The sequence below is a fragment of the Notamacropus eugenii genome, chromosome 4 (genome assembly GCF_028372415.1).
Source record: "Notamacropus eugenii isolate mMacEug1 chromosome 4, mMacEug1.pri_v2, whole genome shotgun sequence".
Lineage (NCBI taxonomy): Eukaryota > Metazoa > Chordata > Mammalia > Diprotodontia > Macropodidae > Notamacropus > Notamacropus eugenii.
The window spans coordinates 453,184,465-453,202,433 of record NC_092875.1 but is presented as its reverse complement, the minus strand read 5'-3'; positions in this window follow the sequence as shown (position 1 = coordinate 453,202,433).

The following is a 17,969-nucleotide window of genomic DNA, read 5'->3' as shown; positions in this document are numbered from 1 at the left end:
TTTGAGAAGGGAAATTTGAGGTCTCCCACTAGTATAGTTTTATTATCTCTTTCCACCTGTAACTCATTCAACTTCTCTTTCAAAAATTGAAATGCTACATCACTTGGTGCTTATATGCTTAGTATTGATATTATTTCATTGTCTATGGTATCTTTCAGCAAGATATAACTTCCTTCTTTATCGCTTTTAATCATATATACTTTTGCTTTTTTGTTGTCTGAGTTCATGATCACTACTGCTGCTTTCTTTGCCTCATTTGAAGCATAATAGATTCTGCTCTTTACCCTGTATTTCTTTGTTTCAAATGTATTTCTTATTAACAACATATTGTAAGATTCTTTTTTTTCATTCATTCTGCTATCTGCTTCTATTTTATGTGTGAGTTCATCACATTCACATTTATAGTTATGATATCTAACTGCATTTCACTCCATGTGATTTTCACTTTTTATCTCTCCCTTCTTACATCCCACCCTTTCCTCACAAGAGTTTTACTTCTGACCACTGCTTTCACCAATATACCCTCCCTTTTTTCAGTCCCCCCCCCTTCTGTTATCCCCATTTCTTTTTACTTCCTTATAGGGCAAGATAGATTTCTACATCCAACTGAGTGTGCATGTTATTTCCTCTGTGGGCCAATTTTGATGAGACCAAGGTTTAAGCTTTCCCACTATCCCTACACCACCACCCCCATCTTCCCTTCCATTATAGCATATCTTTCATGCCTCTTTTATCTGGGATAATTTACTTCCAAATCAATCCCCCCCCCCCCTCCTTTTAGTGCAATTTTCTTTCTCATCCCTTCATTTTGTTTTTCTGGAGTATCATGCCATCAAAATCACTTTATATCCATACCCTCTATCTACACATACTCTTTCTAAATACTCTTACAGTAATAAAGTTGTTAAAGTTACAAAAATTATCCTGCCATATAGAAATACAAACAGTTTAACCTTATTGAATTTCTTATGTTTTCTCTTGTTTCTTTTTTAACTTTTTATATTTCCCTTGAGTCTTTACTTGGAGGTCATTTTTTTTTTGATTTAGAACTGGTCTTTTAATTAGAAATGCTTGAAAGTCCTCTATTTCATTAAATATTCATTTTCCTCCTGAAAGATTACATTCAATTTTTCTGGGTAAGTGATTCTTGACTGTAATCCTATTCCTTTGCCTTCTGGTACATCATATTCCAAGCCCTCCAGTTCTTTAATGTGGAAGCCAAATCAGGTGCAATTCTGACTGTAGCTCCACAATATTTGAATTGGGTTTTTTGGTCATTCACAATGCATTTTCCTTGATCTATGAGCTCTGGAATTTGGCTACGATGTTCCTGGGAATTTTCATTTTGGGATCTCTTTCAGTCAGTGACCAGTGGATTCTTTGAATTTCTATTTTGCCATCAGGTTCTAATATATCAGGGCAATTTTCTTTGATAAATTCTTGAAAGATGTTGTCCAGGCTTTTTTTTTAAATCATGACTTTTAGGAAGTCCAATAGTCCTTATATTATCTCTCATGGATCTATTTTCTACTTCAGTTATTTTTTCAGTGACAAATTTCACATTTTTCTTCCATTTAAAAAAAATTTATTTCTTTTACCATATCTTGATGTCCCATGGAATCATTAATTTCCACTTATTTGATTCTAATTTTTAAGAAATTATTTTTTTCAGTGAGTTTTGTACTTTCTTTTCCATCTAGCCAATTCTTTTTTTTAAAAAAATATATATAATTTGTTCCTTTTTCAGTTTTCAACATTCATTTACACAAGAAATTGAATTCCAAACTTTCTACCCATCTCTCCTCACCCCCCATCCTAGGACAACATGAACTCCATTGATCTCTTCCTCCACTCTGTCCTCCCTTCTGTCACCCCTCTTCTTCCATCCCCCTTTCCTCCATTTTACTGTAGGGCAAAATAGATTTCTATACTCCATTTCCTGTACATCTTATTTCCCAGTTGCATACAAAAACAATTTTTAACAATGATTTTTAAAGTTTTGAGTTCCATATTCTCTCCCTCCCTCCCTCCCCACCCACCCTCATTGAAAAAGCAAACAATTCAATATAGGTCACACATGTGTAGCCACAAAAAAGACTTCCATAACAGCTATGTTGCAAAAGACTAACCACACATCCCTCTGTCCTGTCCTGTCCTGTTCTCCATTTATTCCATTCTCTCTCTTGACCTGTCCCTCCACAATAGTATTTGCTTCTGATTATCCCTTTCCCCAATTTGCTATCCCTTCTAATACCTTCCCTCTCCTATCCCCTTCTTTCCTGCCTTCCTGCAGGGTGAAATAGATTTCCATACCTAATTGAGTGTGGATTATTCCCCCCTTTAGCCAAATCCCATGAGAGTAAGGCTTACTTATTTCCTTCATCTCCTCCCTCTTCCTCTGCATTGTAAAAGCTCTTTCTTGCCTCTTTTATGTGAGATGATTTGCTACATTCTACCTCACCCTTTCTCTTACTCCTAGTAAATTCCATTGAACAGTTAGTCTTATTTTTTAGATATTCTCTTTTTATATTCAGCTGACTCTGTGCCCTCTGTCTATGTATACATATACCTACACACATACACCAACATACATTTTCATACCTACACATATGTAATATACACACATACATACATACATTCCCATACACACATGCAGGCACACACACACACACAAACACATATTCTCTCTTCCTGCCCTATTACTGCACAAGGTCTCATGAATTAATATCATCTTTCCATATAGGAATGTAAATAGTTCAACTTTAATGAGTTTCTTATGGCTTCTTATTTCTGTTTACCTTTACATGTTCCTCTTGATTCTTATATTTGAAACTCAAATTTTCTATTCAGCTCTGGTATTTTCAACAAGAATGCTTGGAAGTTCTCTAATTCATTGAAATTCCATTTTTCCCTGAAGTGTTATACTCAGTTTTGCTGGGTGGATAATTCTTGGTTTCAATCCTATCTGCTTTGACCTCTGGAATATCATATTCCAAGCCCTTCAATCCCTTAATGTAGAAGCTGCTAAATTCTGTGTTATCCTGATTGTATTTCCACAATATTTGAATTGTTTCTTCCTGGCTGTTTTTAATATTTTCTCCTTGACCTGGGAACTTTGGAATTTGGCTAGGAGTTTTCCTTTGGGGATGTGTTTCAGGAAGTGATTGGTGGATTCTTTCAATACTTATTTCACCCTCTGTTTCTAGAATATCAGGGCAGTTTTCCTTGATAATTTCTTGGAAGAAGATGTCTCAGCTCTTTTTTTGATCATGGCTTTCAGGTAGACCAATAATTTTTAAATGATATCTCCTGGATCTGTTTTCCAGGTCAGATGTTTTTCCAATGAGATATTTCACATTGTCTCCTATTTTTTCATTCTTTTGGTTTTGTTTTATAATTTTCTGATTTCTCATAAAGTCATTAGCTTCCATCTGCTCCATTTTAATTTTTAAAGAAATATTTTCTTCAGTGAGCTTTTGGATCTCCTTTTCCATTTGGCCTATTCTGCTTTTTAAGGCATTCTTCTCCTTGTTTGCTTTTTTGAACCTCTCTTTTCCATTTGGTTTAGTCTATTTTTAAAGTTGTTATTTTATTCAGCATGTTTTGGGTCTTCTTTAGCAAGCTGCTGACCCATTTTTCATGATTTTATTGCATTGTTCTCATTTCTCTTCCCAATTTTTCCTCCACCTCTCTTACTTGATTTTCAAAATATTTTTTGAGCTCTTCCATGGCCTGGGACCATTTCATATCTTTTGGAGGCTTTGGATGTAAGAGCCTTGACTTTTGCTGTCTTACTCCAGTTCCATGCTTTGGTCTTCTTTTGGTTGTATGCTTTGATCTTCCTCATCCAAAAGAATGAAAGAAAATACCTTTCACCTTTGTCCTTTGTCAAATGGAAAGCATACTATGCCAGGCTTCAGAGGTTTTGTGCAACTGTTCTCTGAGATATCTCTAGGGACCTGTAAGTTCTCATTTCTTCCAGAGTGGCATAGCCAAGGGAAGGGTGTTTACTCCTTTCCTGGCCTGCACTTTGGTTTGTGAGCAATGACAAGCACTCTTTTCTGCCCTGGAACTGCAAGTATGATTCCTTTCCCACAGCTGCCCCCAGTTCCACCATGCCAATGCTCCTCCTCACCCCAGAACAACCACTCAGCACTAAGACCCAGATCAGCTGCTTGATTCCCCCACCATCTGTAGGCCAAAAGCTCCACAAGTAGTGGTTGTTGCTGCCCTGGTGCTGGAGTTATGGTCAGATCATGCTCCCCCTCACCAGGTGAAAGAGCTTTCTCACTGCCCCTTGAAGCTGATTTTGGCAATTGTAGGTTGAGAAATCTGGAAACCACAGCAGCTGCCTGTGATTTAGCACCCTGAAGCCTACTCCAGTCCCATCTGTGCTGACAGTCCCACACTGGGCTACATTCCCCTCTGAGTCTGGTGCAACAGACCCTTCCTGTTGGCGTTCCAGGTTTTCTTGGGCTGGAAATCTGTTTCATGCTGTCATTTCATGGCTTCTACTGTTCTAGAATTTGTTTAGAGTTATTTTTACAGGTATTTTAAGGACTTTGAGGAGAGGGCAGAAGCAGGTCCCTGCTTCTACTCCACTATCTTGGCCTGGCCAATTCTATTTTTTAAGGAATTATTTTCCTCAGTAAATTTTTGCATGTGTTTTCCTACAATATTGACTCTTTTTTTTCATGATTCTCTTGTATTACTCTCATTTCTTTTCCCAATTTTTCTTCTACTTCTCTGATTTGCTTTTTTCAAATCCTTTTGAAGCTCCTCTCCGAATTTGTTTTGGGCCTGAGACCAAATTTCATTTTTCTTTGAGACTTCACATGTAGCCATTTTGACACTTTTGTCCTCTTCTATAGTAACTTTCTATGGTCAATTTCTTTCTTGCTTTTTGTTCATTTTTTCCACCTTTTTTGTGACTTTATGTTTTTCTATGAGAGTTGGGCTCTGGTCCTGCACCATACCAAGTATTCTGTGCTGGGCCTCTGGTTCTTACTGCTGGCTTTTGCTGGGCTTTAGAGTTTAGCTGTTTGCTAAAGGGTAGGCTTGCCTTCTGGCTTGTGCTGGGGAATGAGACCTCTGTGTTAGCCTTCTCTGGGTGTGGGGGTTAGCTGTTGGCCTCCTCCAGTGGTGGGGCTTTACTGCTGTGGTAACAGAGTCTTTCTGGTGGCTGGCCCTGGAGGATGGATCTTGTTGCTGGTCTGTGCTAGGGGCGGGGGCCTGTTGCAGGGTTGCTTTGGAGAAAGGGTCTTTCTGCTTGTGGGCCCAAAGGGCCAGGTCTTTCAGTTGGTGTACCCCAGAGCAGGGCTTCATTACTGGTCAGCAATGGGGTCAACTGTTGGTTTGTGCTGAGGGCGATGTGGGAGGGAGGAGAGTCTTGTCATATAGCACAGACTGCTCACTTGCCTAGGAGGCTGCTGGCTTGCACAGTGTATCTCTGGTGGATTTCCCTGGGCTTGGAACCTTGCTGCAGGTCCCCTGCTGTGAGGATAGCTACTGCTGCTGCTCTTGGATTTTGCTCCCCTCCTACCCAGTGAGATGGAACTTTTCTGCTCCTAGATCAATTCTGACTCAGTTTTCTGGTTGTTTGAAGGGGAATTTGGGAAGTCTTCAGAGGGTTCCTTGCTCACTCTGCCCTCTTGGCACTGGAAGTCATCACATGATAGATTTAAACAGTAATACAACTGGGCTAAATGATGTTTTTCTAGTTAATACATATAAATGCAAATTTTTTTAAAGTTTTCTAGTAAACTTATTTTTCTACTAAACTTATTTCAATTACTAATGACAAATAAATTTATTATAATATTCTTTCATAAAATGGTTTTTAAATGAAATTTTTAAACTTTGTTTGAACTTCTAAAAATATCTTAGTTAAAACATGAAGCATATAGTACTGAAGGCTTCTTGAAAAATATTTCATGTGATTTTACAAATAAAGAATACTACTTAGTTTTTATTTTGTTAATGTTTAACTATCTGGACTTGAGCAAGTCAAAACTTTTCTAGGTCTCAGTTTTACTATCTATAAAATAAGAAGATTAGATGAGAATATTACTATCCTTTTCAACTCTAAAATTTTAATGACTTCATGATTAATTTAATTCTTATTAATATAACATATTTGCATGTATCTGGAATTAACTTCAAAATAATTTAAGTCAAGAGTAATTTTGTAGGTTTCTTGTAATTCATTTAATTAATATGAATACTGCTGTTATTGTTAAACTTTTTAAAGGATGTATACTTTGGAGTTTCTCTTATTAGACATAGAAAAGCAAATTTTCCAGCCATAGAGTCATTTTAAGCTAAAAGGATGTTTTATTTCTACAAAGGTTAGGAAAAGTACACAAAGCAGTGATAATGGTTTAGGTGACTTGTTTTTATCATTAAAGGAAGGCAAAATCACGTATTGGGAGACAATGGGATGTATCTAAAAAAATGCTGCTGTCAAATTAGATGACTTGATTTTGGATCCTGCCACTGACACATCTTGGCTTTAATTTCTCAGTGTCCCAGATAACTTTTTAAGGCTATAAGTTGCACAATAATTGCTGTTCTGAATTGGTAGTTCCCAATAGATAGCTTCCTGCTTGGAGTTCCTGATACTAATTCAATCCCAAAATGAACAAACAAAACCTTCTTCACAGAGTTGCTGGGGGTAAAATGCTTTTTAAATTTTACATGCTATACCATGGTAAGTCATTATTATAGTGGAATGAACATTAAGTGAGAAGTCAAGAAGCTTTGGTTGTAGTATCTAAACTGCTGCTGATTAGCTTTGTAACCCTGGACAAGTCATTTAACCTTTTTGGCCCTCAGTATGCTTATCTGCAAAATTAAGAGTTAGGGGTTGATGACTATGAATATCCCATCCACTTCTACATAGAAGGGCAAAGACATGGTCATTCCCCTCCAGGGGCTCATATTCTAGAAAGAAAAAACATACAAATAACTATGAAAATATAAGATATTTATAGGTAAATTAAGATAATCTCATAAAGAAGATACTAGCAGTAGGGGAAATGGGGAAAATGTCATGTAGAAGATGGGTTTTTTTAAATTAATTTTATTTATTTTCAGTGTTCTACAATCACTACCATATAACCTTGAGTTTTTTTTCCTCCTCCCTCCCCCCTGCCTTCCCTCTCCCTCACCGAGATGGCATACAATTTTATATAGTCTCTACACGTACATTCCTATTAAATATATTTTCACTATAGACATGCTATATAGAATTAAAATGAATGGGAGAAATCACATAACAAACCAAAATGAAATACATAAGAAAATGTTCTACTACATTCTGTGATTGAATTCCATAGTTCTTTCTCTGGATGTGGAAGGCATTTTGCCTTAAAAGACCATTGGAAATTTTTTTAAGTCCTTGCATTGCAATGAAGTTCCAAGTCTACCAGAAAAAACTCTCACACACTGTGGTCATTGCTGCATACAAAGTTCTCCTGGTTCTGCTCCTTTTGCTCAGCAACAGATCATATGAGTCTTTCCAGGCCTCTCTGAAGTCTTCCTGTTCATCATTTCTTATAGTGCGATAGTATTCCATTACATTCATATATCATAATTTATTCAGTCATTCCCTAGTTGATGGGAATCCCTTTGATTTCCAGTTTTTGGCCACCACAAAGAGTGCTGCTACAAATATTTTGTACATGTGGGACTCTTTCCCATTTTTATGATCTCTTGGGGATACAGACGTAGAAGCAGTATTGCTGGGTCAAAGGCTATGCATATTTTTGTAGTCCTTTGGGCATAGTTCCAAATTGCTCTCCAGAATGGTTGGATCAGCTCACAGCTCCACCAACAATGAATTAGTGTTCCAACTTTCCCACATCCTCTTCAACATTTATCATGTTCCTGTTCTGTCATGTTTGCCAATCTGATAGGTGCAATGTGGTACCACAGAGTTGTTTTGATTTGCATGTCTCTAATCAATAGTGATTTAGAACATTTTTTCATATGACTATAGGTATCTTTAATTTCTTCCTCTGAAAATTGCCTATTCATATCTTTTGGACATTTATCAATTGGGGAATGACTTGTATTTTTGTACATTTGACTCATTTCTCTACATATTTTAGAGATGAGGCCTTTATCACAGACCCTAGCTGCAAAAATTCTTTCCCAGTTTTCTGCATCCTTCTGAATCTTGGATGCACTGGGCTTGGTTACACAAAAACTTTTCAGTTTCATGTAATCAAAATTATCCATCTTGCACTTCATAATGCTTTCCATCTCTTCTTTACTCAAAAATTCTTCTCTTCTTCATAAATCTGATAAATACGCTATTCCTTGCTCCACCAAATTGTCCATAGTATCCATCTTTATGACTAGATTGTGTACCCATTTGGACTTTATTCTTGTGTATGGTGTCAGGCATTGGTCTATGCCTAGTTTCTGCCACACTGTTATCCAGTTTTCCCAGCAATTTTTGTCAAACAAGGAGTTCTTATCCCAGAAGATGGGATCCTTGAGTTGAATCAAACAGGAGGCTGCTATATTCATTGCCTACTGTGTCTTGAATACCTAGCCTATTCCACTTGTCTACTCTTCTGTTTCTTAGCCAGTGCCAACTGGTTTTGATAATTGCTGCTTTATAACACAATTTGAGATCTAGTAGACCTAGGCCACCTTCCCTAGCATTTCTTTTCATTAGTCCCCTTGATATTCTGGACCTTTTGTTCTTCCACATGAATTTTAATATTATTATTTCCAGCTCTAGAAAATAATTATCTCATAGTTTGATTGGTATGGCACTAAATATGTAAATTACTTTAGGTAGAATTGTTATTTTTATTATATTGACTGGGCCTACTCATGATCAACTGATGTTTTTCCACTTACTTAGATCTCACTTTATTTGTGTGAAAAGTGTCTTGTAATTGTGTTCATATAGTCACTGGATTTGTTTTGGCAAGTAAATTCCCAAATATTTTACAGTGTCTACCTTAGCTTTAAATGGGATTTCTCTTTCTATCTCTTGCTGTTGGACTTTGTTACTAATATATAGCAATGCAGAAGATTTGTGCAGATTTATTTTGTAACCTGCAACTTTGCCAAAGTTGTTTATTATTTCAAGTAGTTTTTTACTTGAATATCTGGGATTCTCTAAGTATATCATCATGTCATCTGCAAAGAGTGATAATTTCTTCTTTGCCTATTCTAATTCCTTCAATTTCTTTATCTTCTCTAATTGCTACAGCTAACATCTCCAGTACCATATTGAATAAGTGGTGATAATGGACATCTTTGTTTCACCCCTGATCTTATTGGAAATGCATCTAGCTTATCTCCATTGCATATAATGCTTGATGAAGGTTTAAGTAGATACTGCTTATTATTTTATGGAAAGTTCCCTTTATTTCTATATTCTTCAGTGTTTTCAATAGGAATGGGTGTTGTATTTTGTCAAAAGCTTTTTCTGCATCTATTGAGATAATCATGTGGTTTCTGTTAGTTTTGTTGTTGATATGATCAATAATGTTAATAGCTTTCCTAATATTAAACCAGCCCTGCATTTCATGAATCCTGCCTGATCACAATGTATTATTCTTGTTATAAGTTGTTGTATCCTTTTTGATAAAATCTTATTTAAAATTTTTGCATCTATATTTGTTATAGAAATTGGTCTATAATTTTCTTTCTCTGTTTTGTCTCTTCCTGGTTTAGGTATCAAAACCATATTTGTATCATAAAAGGAATTTGGGAGGACTCCTTCCCCAATTTTCCCAAATAGTCTATATAGTATTGGAATTAACTGTTCTTTAAATGTTTGATAGAATTCACTTGTAAATCCATCTGGCCCTGGAGATTTTTTTTCCTAGGGAGTTTATTGATGGCTTGTTCAATTTCTTTTTCTGAGATGGGGTTGTTTAAGTATTCAACTTCTTCTTCTGTTAATCTGGGTAATTTATATTTTTTTAAAATACTCATTCATCTCATTTAGATTGTTGAATTTATGGGCATAAAGTTGGGCAAAGTAATTTCTAATTATTGTTTTAATTTCCTCCTCATTGGAGGTGAGTTCACCCCTTTCATTTTTGATATTGGTAATTTGTTTTTCTTCTTTCTTTTTTAAATCAAATCGACCAAAGGTTTATCAATTTTACTAGTTTTTTCATAAAACCAACTATTAGTTTTATTTATTAGTTCAATAGTTTTCTTAATTTCAATTTTATTAATCTCTCCTTTGTTTTTCAGTATTTCTAACTTGGTATTTACTTGGGGATTTTCAATTTGTTCTTTTTCTAGTTTTTTCAGCTGCATGCCCAAGTCATTGATCTCTTCTTTCTCTATTTTATTCATGTAGGCATTCAAAGATATAACACTTCCCCTAAGAACTGCTTTTGAAGTATCCCATAAGATTTGGTAGGTTGTCTCATTATTGTCATTCTCTTGAATGAAGTTGTTGATTATTTCTATGATTTGTTATTTAACCTGTTCCTTCTTTAGAATTAGATTATTTGGTTTCCAATTAATTTTTGGTTTATCTTTCCATGGCCTTTTACTACACATAATTTTTATTGCATTATGATCTGAGAAGAATGCATTGAATATCTCTGCCTTTCTACACTGGATTGTGAGGTTTTTGTGCCCTAGAACATGGTCAGTTTTTGTATATGTGCCATCTACTGCTGAGAAAAAGGTATATTCCTTTCTATTCCCATTCAATTTTCTCCAGAGATCTGTCATATCTACCTTATCCAGAAGATGGGGTTTGAGCTAAGCAGTGGTGGAAGCAAGGGAAGCCAGAGGATAGAGGTGAGGAAGAAGAACATTTCAGTTGTGTGAGGTAGCCAGTACTAGGCACAGAGTCAAGAAATTGAATGTCATGTGTGAGTACCAGCAACTAGTTCTGTGTATCTTCATCATAGAGTATATGTAGGGGAGTTACACATAAGAAGATTGGAAAGGTAGGAAAGGGCTAAGTCGTAAAAGCTTTTCACATTTGATCCTTAAGGTAATAGGGAGCCAATGGAGCTCATTGGGTGTGGTAAAGTGACATGGTCAGACTTGTGTTTTAGAAAAATCCCTCTAGAAGATAAATGACAGATTTAAGTGAGAAAGACTTGAGGCAAGGAAGCCAATTAGAAGGTTATTTCAACAAAACTAGTCAGTATCATTTAGTTCTATCAAGAGGAGCCTCACTGAGCTCCAAAGGGTAGGGTCTCTGAGATGGGAGAGGGAGAGGTAGAAGCCTGTTAACAGTATCAGAAAGCCAGAGGGAAAGACTTATCAGACATAGAGTCATAGGTCTATATGCAAAGTATAGTATTCAAGATATATTTTACAGATCAGGAAACTTAAACTCATGCTTAAAATTACACTCAGGGTCCTATTGCTAGTTAGGATAGGACAAGAATTTGCATCCAGATCTGACCCCAAGTTTAGTTGGCAGTAGCAAATACCATAAGCTTCATGTAAGAGCAATACTATATTTTTTTATCCTCCACAGTAACTAAAAATGCAATTTATTGAATGATCACACGACGGGGGTCACCAAATTAGTGGGATACCCAAGTCATAGGAGCAGATAAGATCCACAACATGTCTTAGAAAGTTGTCTTCCTTTGAGATAGGAGATAAAGAAAAGAATAGATGAAGCTATACTAAGAGTCTGAAATCAAGAGGAAGGAGCTCACGTGTGATGGCATCCATCTTCTGAAGTAGGGAGGGAAGGCCATTTAAAGCCAAGAACCTAGGTATATGGTATTAGAACTTCAGGAGAGTGGAAAAGACTTGAAATAGCCACTGGAATGCAGTAATGAGTCTACTTAAGATGAATAAAAGGATTACTGAACAGTGCCAAGGGCCCATTTGAAGTTTCAAGAACCAACAGATGGTCCAGGGACTAATTTTATGATATTATATACTTCGTGAATAGGAAAATAATTTGATAGCTTCTCAACCATGCTTTGTATTCCAATAGACAAAAAAATTTACAGGATTCCCCACTAAAGGTGGTCTGATTCAAAATCTTATAATTCTAGTAAACACTAGAAAGTATACAGCCTACATATTAATTTACTTAAGGGGAGGGAGGGGGTACAGACCTGTGGGTTTTATAGGTGTGGGAACTTCCAGTGTGGCAAATCCCTCCACTTATACAGACCAGGAGCTCTAACTTAGAGAATTAATACCTTCCAGGATTTTCTCATTCTTTCTGAAGATTAGCTGATTCATTTCACCAATTATATAATCAAGAACTGTGTGGAAGAGGTATGTCATGATAGATTTCTTACTGTCATTACTTTTCTAAAGAATCTTTCCTCCTCTCTCCTATCCTTCTCACTATCTATTCCTTTCTTACTTCCTTCAGGTAGTTTTGGGCTCATTTAGTCTGTGCAACATTTTCAAGAATCATCAGTGGCATGCAAGAATGAACTCTTTGTTTTAAGTTCAGCTTTAAGTCTATGAAGTTAATTTTCATTTCAACAGCCATAAGACTTCCCTCAGCAATATCAGTGATTGCACACGTAGTAGAAAGATCAAGTTTCGGTGCTACATCATCTGAATGAGGCTGGGTTATGTTTTCAATTGGACTAAGGCATTAAGTGATTAAATCATGCTCTCAGACACACCACTTTTATCCAGGCTTCCTATCCAAGCAAGCACAGAAAAGTCAATTTTTGGCATAGAAACCTCTAAGGAAAACTTGGGATGCTTCGGGAAATGATGTTTGCAGTTAAAGTGGTAACATTTTTTTTCTTTCCATCACAAACAATGCCTGAACGCCAAGTTAGGAACACTGTAGCTACTGGTACTTTAATAATCAAAGATCCTCTATCATTCGGTGAGAGGCATGGAGAGGAAAGATTTTGGCACTCCCCCTCCCCAGGCCTCTCTGATGTACAATCATTTAAGAGATTACAAATGACTTAACAGAGCTGCAGAAAGAATTCCCAGAGGAAATTATCTTTATTCCTACCACCGCTAATATTCACAAGACTTAAGGCCAATATCAGTTTGGCAGCTATATTTTGCCTACTTAAATTCTTCTCACAGCTCTACTTGGACACAAAGGTAGGAGTCTCCATCCTATCTCTTTTCCTCTTGTTCTAAACTGTTATGCTCTGTTTAACAACTATTTGGTTCCATGCCAGTGCTGGTTGCATCTTAATAATTATTGACAAGATTCCTAGATTATAAGCGCTCTTAAATGAAAGCTACCACACAGACATAACAAAATGCTAACTATGTGTCATAAATGCGAAATGCAAACTCCTGAGCAACAATTTTCACCTTCTTTGGAAAATTCTTTGAGGCAACGGAAAGGGGAAGAAACAGGAAGCAAGCTATCTTTTGTTTACACAGCAAACTACTCCACTCAGGCCTATGAAGAAATCTCTCAATTAAGAAATTCAGTTATCAGACCACTGACTATCTACTTTAAAGCTCATGGGATTTAGAGTTGGTACAAGAGTCAGTCATCAAAATACAAACGACTGCACTGAAAAAGAAGCAGGTGGTTCTTGGTTATATAAATTCACAGACTTCATCTGTAGCAAGAAGAAAAAAAAAGAAGAGAAAAAAGAGAAGAAAAAAAGCAATATGGTTAACTCTTGGTCACTTTTAGGAGTCCTTAATGAGGTTCGTAAACTATTAATCTATGGTGAATTAGAACTTCTGCTTTGTGTTCAAACTAAACTCAATTTCAAAATATCTTTAGAGAATGTATTATTCTTCTTAGCAGGACTTACTCTTTGCAAAATAGAGAATTCTAAATGCTTTGGTTTAGCCAGTCTAACAAGCTCCACAGTAATTTCTTCATGGTGTAGACAAAGTGTTTCACCAAGTGTTGTCTGAAAGATAAACTTTGTTATTAATGAATTGCACTATCACACAAAAGATACTCTTGCTTATAACTTTCAATTCAATTAAATGGACATTTTTATTAAGCATCAATAATGCACAAAGGCACTGTGTTAGGTGTTTGGTGATACACAGACAAAAGAAATAGTCTCTTCCTTCAAGGAATTTTTGTTTAACTAGAAGGAGCCTAAGATATACAAAGATAAGATAAATACAATACAAAAATAAGTTGAAAGAGAGATTTCTAACTGGGGATAAGTGGAGCAGCTACATGGAAGAACCTATAGAAATTGGAGTAAACATACGGTAGACCCTGAATGGATACTGCATTCGAAACACGACAGCAGAGCCTGACTCCACCATGTCTGAGTCGGGGAGCTGGATGCTAACCTTCCTTTTTTGGAAGCTTGTATCTTCTTTGGAGTAGCTCCCAAAAATCTTGAGTGTTTACTAAAATCATAAGATTTTTAATCGCACCACCTTTCCTGGGGATTCCTGTAAGCTCTTATGCCTATTGAAATACAAAAATCTTCCTCTCACCCCACCCCATATTTCCAGCTGTTACTCTGGGAATCAATTCAATGCTCTCATTTCTTCTGGAAAGGCAATGTCAGTCAACTGCCTTCTTGTTCCACTTGCCACCCCTGTGATCTCCCACACTAAAATGTCCTTCCCTGGCCACCCCTGTCCTATATGTGTCTTACCCTATTAGAACCCAAGCTTCTTGAGGGCAGAGATTTTCTCACATTTATATCCATATCTATTATACAGTGTCTGGTCTACAGTACATAACGAATAAAAACTTTTTCATTAATTCATTCACTTATTCCTTATCTTTTCTTCATGTTATTATCTAACTTCTGTTCCTCTCTAGCGCAGTATACATAGCCAAAAAAAAAAAAAAGTTTAGGTTTCAGAACCTTTGATGGATATCAGTATTGTTTTTTCCCAAATTATGCTGCTTTTTTCTTCATTAGGTCAAGTATTGAGTAATAAACATATTGTATTTCAAGGAAAAGATTGTTAGCTCTAAATCCCAAAGAAAGTTGAATTATCTATAGATACACAAAGAAGAATCCCTTAGGATGTATATAAATCATAATCTAGAAGTAAGTGTCCTCTTAGGAGTCTCCAGATTTTAGGATTTAGAGATAGAAAATTAGTTCTGCTTTTGACATAATGAGTCTGAGATGTTGATGGGACATCCAGGGACTTTAAAGATCATCAGTTTCAACCTCCTTATTCTACAAATGGGGAAATTGAGACTTATAGAGATTAAAGAATTTGCCCAAAGTCATCCAGGTCATAAGGAGCAGAATCCGACTCTGATCACAAATAGGAGGTCCTTGCAAATTCACTGTGGTGCCTCTCCTGCTGGGGGGAAAGATTTTTTGAGAATTTTCTCCTGAGAAAAGCCTTCACACCTGAATCCATTTTCTGAATGTGTATGCCATCACCCATCCCTGATAATACCAGGTCAGTTCTGACATTGAGTCAGTAGGGACCTTTTTACAAGTTTCAAATACACTCAGTGTGCATTTGTTTGGTACATACCATATTTATGGACCCTATGCCAGATACTTGGGAAACACATGAAAAAGAAAGCAATTCTGTCTTTCAAGGGCCCAATATCTATAAAAAAGATAAATATAACACAAAAGTTGGAGGTTAAGAGTGCTAGCAGGGGTTTCAGAAAGGTTTTGTGGAGAGAGTGAAACTTGAGCTGTGCTTTGGAGGAAATCAAGGACTCTTAGAGGTAATAAAGAATGCATTCTAAGTATAAGGAGTGTCTGCAAATACTCAGAGAAATTAGGGGATGGAGTGTAGAATTCTGGAGAAGTGATGGGTTTAACTAGATATAGGAGAGGGGAACCTACAGCCTCAAGGCTACATGTGACCCTTTAGGTCTTCAAGTGTGGCCTTTTGACTGAATCCAAACTTTACAAATCCCCTTAATAAAAGGATTTATTCTGTAAAACTTGGACTCAGTCAAAAGGTAACACTCAAGGATCTAGATGGCCACATATGACCTTGAGGTCACGAGTTCCCTACCCCTGAGAATTTACATTTTTTGGAAGACAGTAGGATGAGATAAGGCTCCAAAGATATGTGCTAATCCAGATTTTGTGTGTATGTGTGTGTGTGTATGTTTGTTAAATTCTAGACTGTAGATTTTATATTTTATCCTAAGGAATGAGGAACCACAGATTTTTTTGAAAAGTGAATAACATGAGGGGGCAGAGCCAAGATGGCGGAATAGAAAGACGCAAATACGCTAGCTCCAAACCCACTGCCCATAAAATATCTGTAAAAAAGATTCTGGAGCAACAAATTCTGGAGCAGCAGAAGCCACAGAACAGCGGAGTGTAAGAGATTTCTGTTCCACACAGACTTGACGCGAAAGGTCCGTCGCACCCCAGACCGGGAGCCCAGCCCAGCCCTACCTTGGCCGTGGCACCGAGAGGAGCAGATCCGAGCAGGCTTCAGGGACGGAATCTCCAGCAGCTGCGTGGGTCCCTCCACCCACAGGTGACAAGGGTCGGTGAGAGAGTCTTTTTGGGTGGCCAACAGGGGAGTGGGGTGTCCCCATGGCTCGGGCCCCCTAGGGAGGCAGCAGCAGAAGTGGGAGCAGACTAGGGCTCCCCAAGCAGGCAGGAGCCTGGATCCATTGTTGAAGGTCTCTGCATAAACCCCCTGAGGGAACTGAGCCCGTGAGGCAGCCCTGCCCCCACCTGAGCACCTGAACTTGATCTCACACTGAATAGCAACCCTGCCCCCACCCAAAGCCCTGAGGCTGGGAAGCAGCATTTGAATCTCAGACCCCAAGTGCTGGCTGGGAGGATCTGTAGGCGAAGTGGGTGTGGAGAGAATATTCAGAAGTCAAGTCACTGGCTGGGAAAATGCCCAGAAATGGGAAAAGAAATAAGACTATAGAAGGTTACTTTCTTGGTGAACAGACATTTCCTCCCTTCCTTTCTGATGAGGAAGAACAATGCTTACCATCAGGAAAGACACAGAAGTCAAGACTTCTGTATCCCAGCCAACTCAATGGGCTCAGGCCATGGAAGAGCTCAAAAAGGATTTTGAAAATCAAGTTAGAGAGGTGGAGGAAAAACTGGGAAGACAAATGAGAGACATGCAGGTAAAGCATGAACAGCAGGTCAGCACCCTGCTAAAGGAGACCCAAAAAAATGCTGAAGAAAATAACACCTTGAAAAATAGGCTAACTCAATTGGCAAAAGAGGTTCAAAAAGCCAATGAGAAGAATGCTTTCAAAAGCAGAATTAGCCAAATGGAAAAGGAGGTTCAAGAGCTCACTGAAGAAAATAGTTCTTTCAAAATTAGAATGGAACAGATGGAGGCTAATGACTTTATGAGAAACCAAGAAATCACAAAACAAAACCAAAAGAATGAAAAAATGGAAGAGAATGTGAAATATGTCATGGGAAAAACAACTGACCTGGAAAATAGATCCAGGAGAGACAATTTAAAAATTATGGGACTACCTGAAAGTCATGATCAGAAAAAGAGCCTAGACATCATCTTTCATGAAATTATCAAGGAAAACTGCCCTGAGATTCTAGAATCAGAGGGCAAAATAAGTATTCAAGGAATCCACAGATCACTGCCTGAAAGAGATCCAAAAAGAGAAACTCCTAGGAACATTGTGGCCAAATTCCAGAGTTCCCAGGTCAAGGAGAAAATATTGCAAGCAGCTAGAAAGAAACAATGCCAGTATTGTGGAAATACAATCAGGATAACACAAGATCTAGCAGCTTCTACATTAAGGGATCGAAGGGGGTGGAATAGGGTATTCCAGAAGTCAAAGGAACTAGGACTAAAACCAAGAATCACCTACCCAGCAAAACTGAGTATAATACTTCAGGGGAAAAATTGGTCTTTCAATGAAATAGAGGACTTTCAAGCATTATTGATGAAAAAGACCAGAGCTGAGAAGAAAATTTGGCTTTCAAACACAGGAATGAAGAGAAGCATGAAAAGGTAAACAGCAAAGAGAAGTCTTAAGGGACTTGCTGAAGTTTAACTGTTTACATTCCTACATGGAAAGACAATATTTGTAACTCTTGAAACTATTCAGTATCTGGGTACTGGGTGGGATTACACAC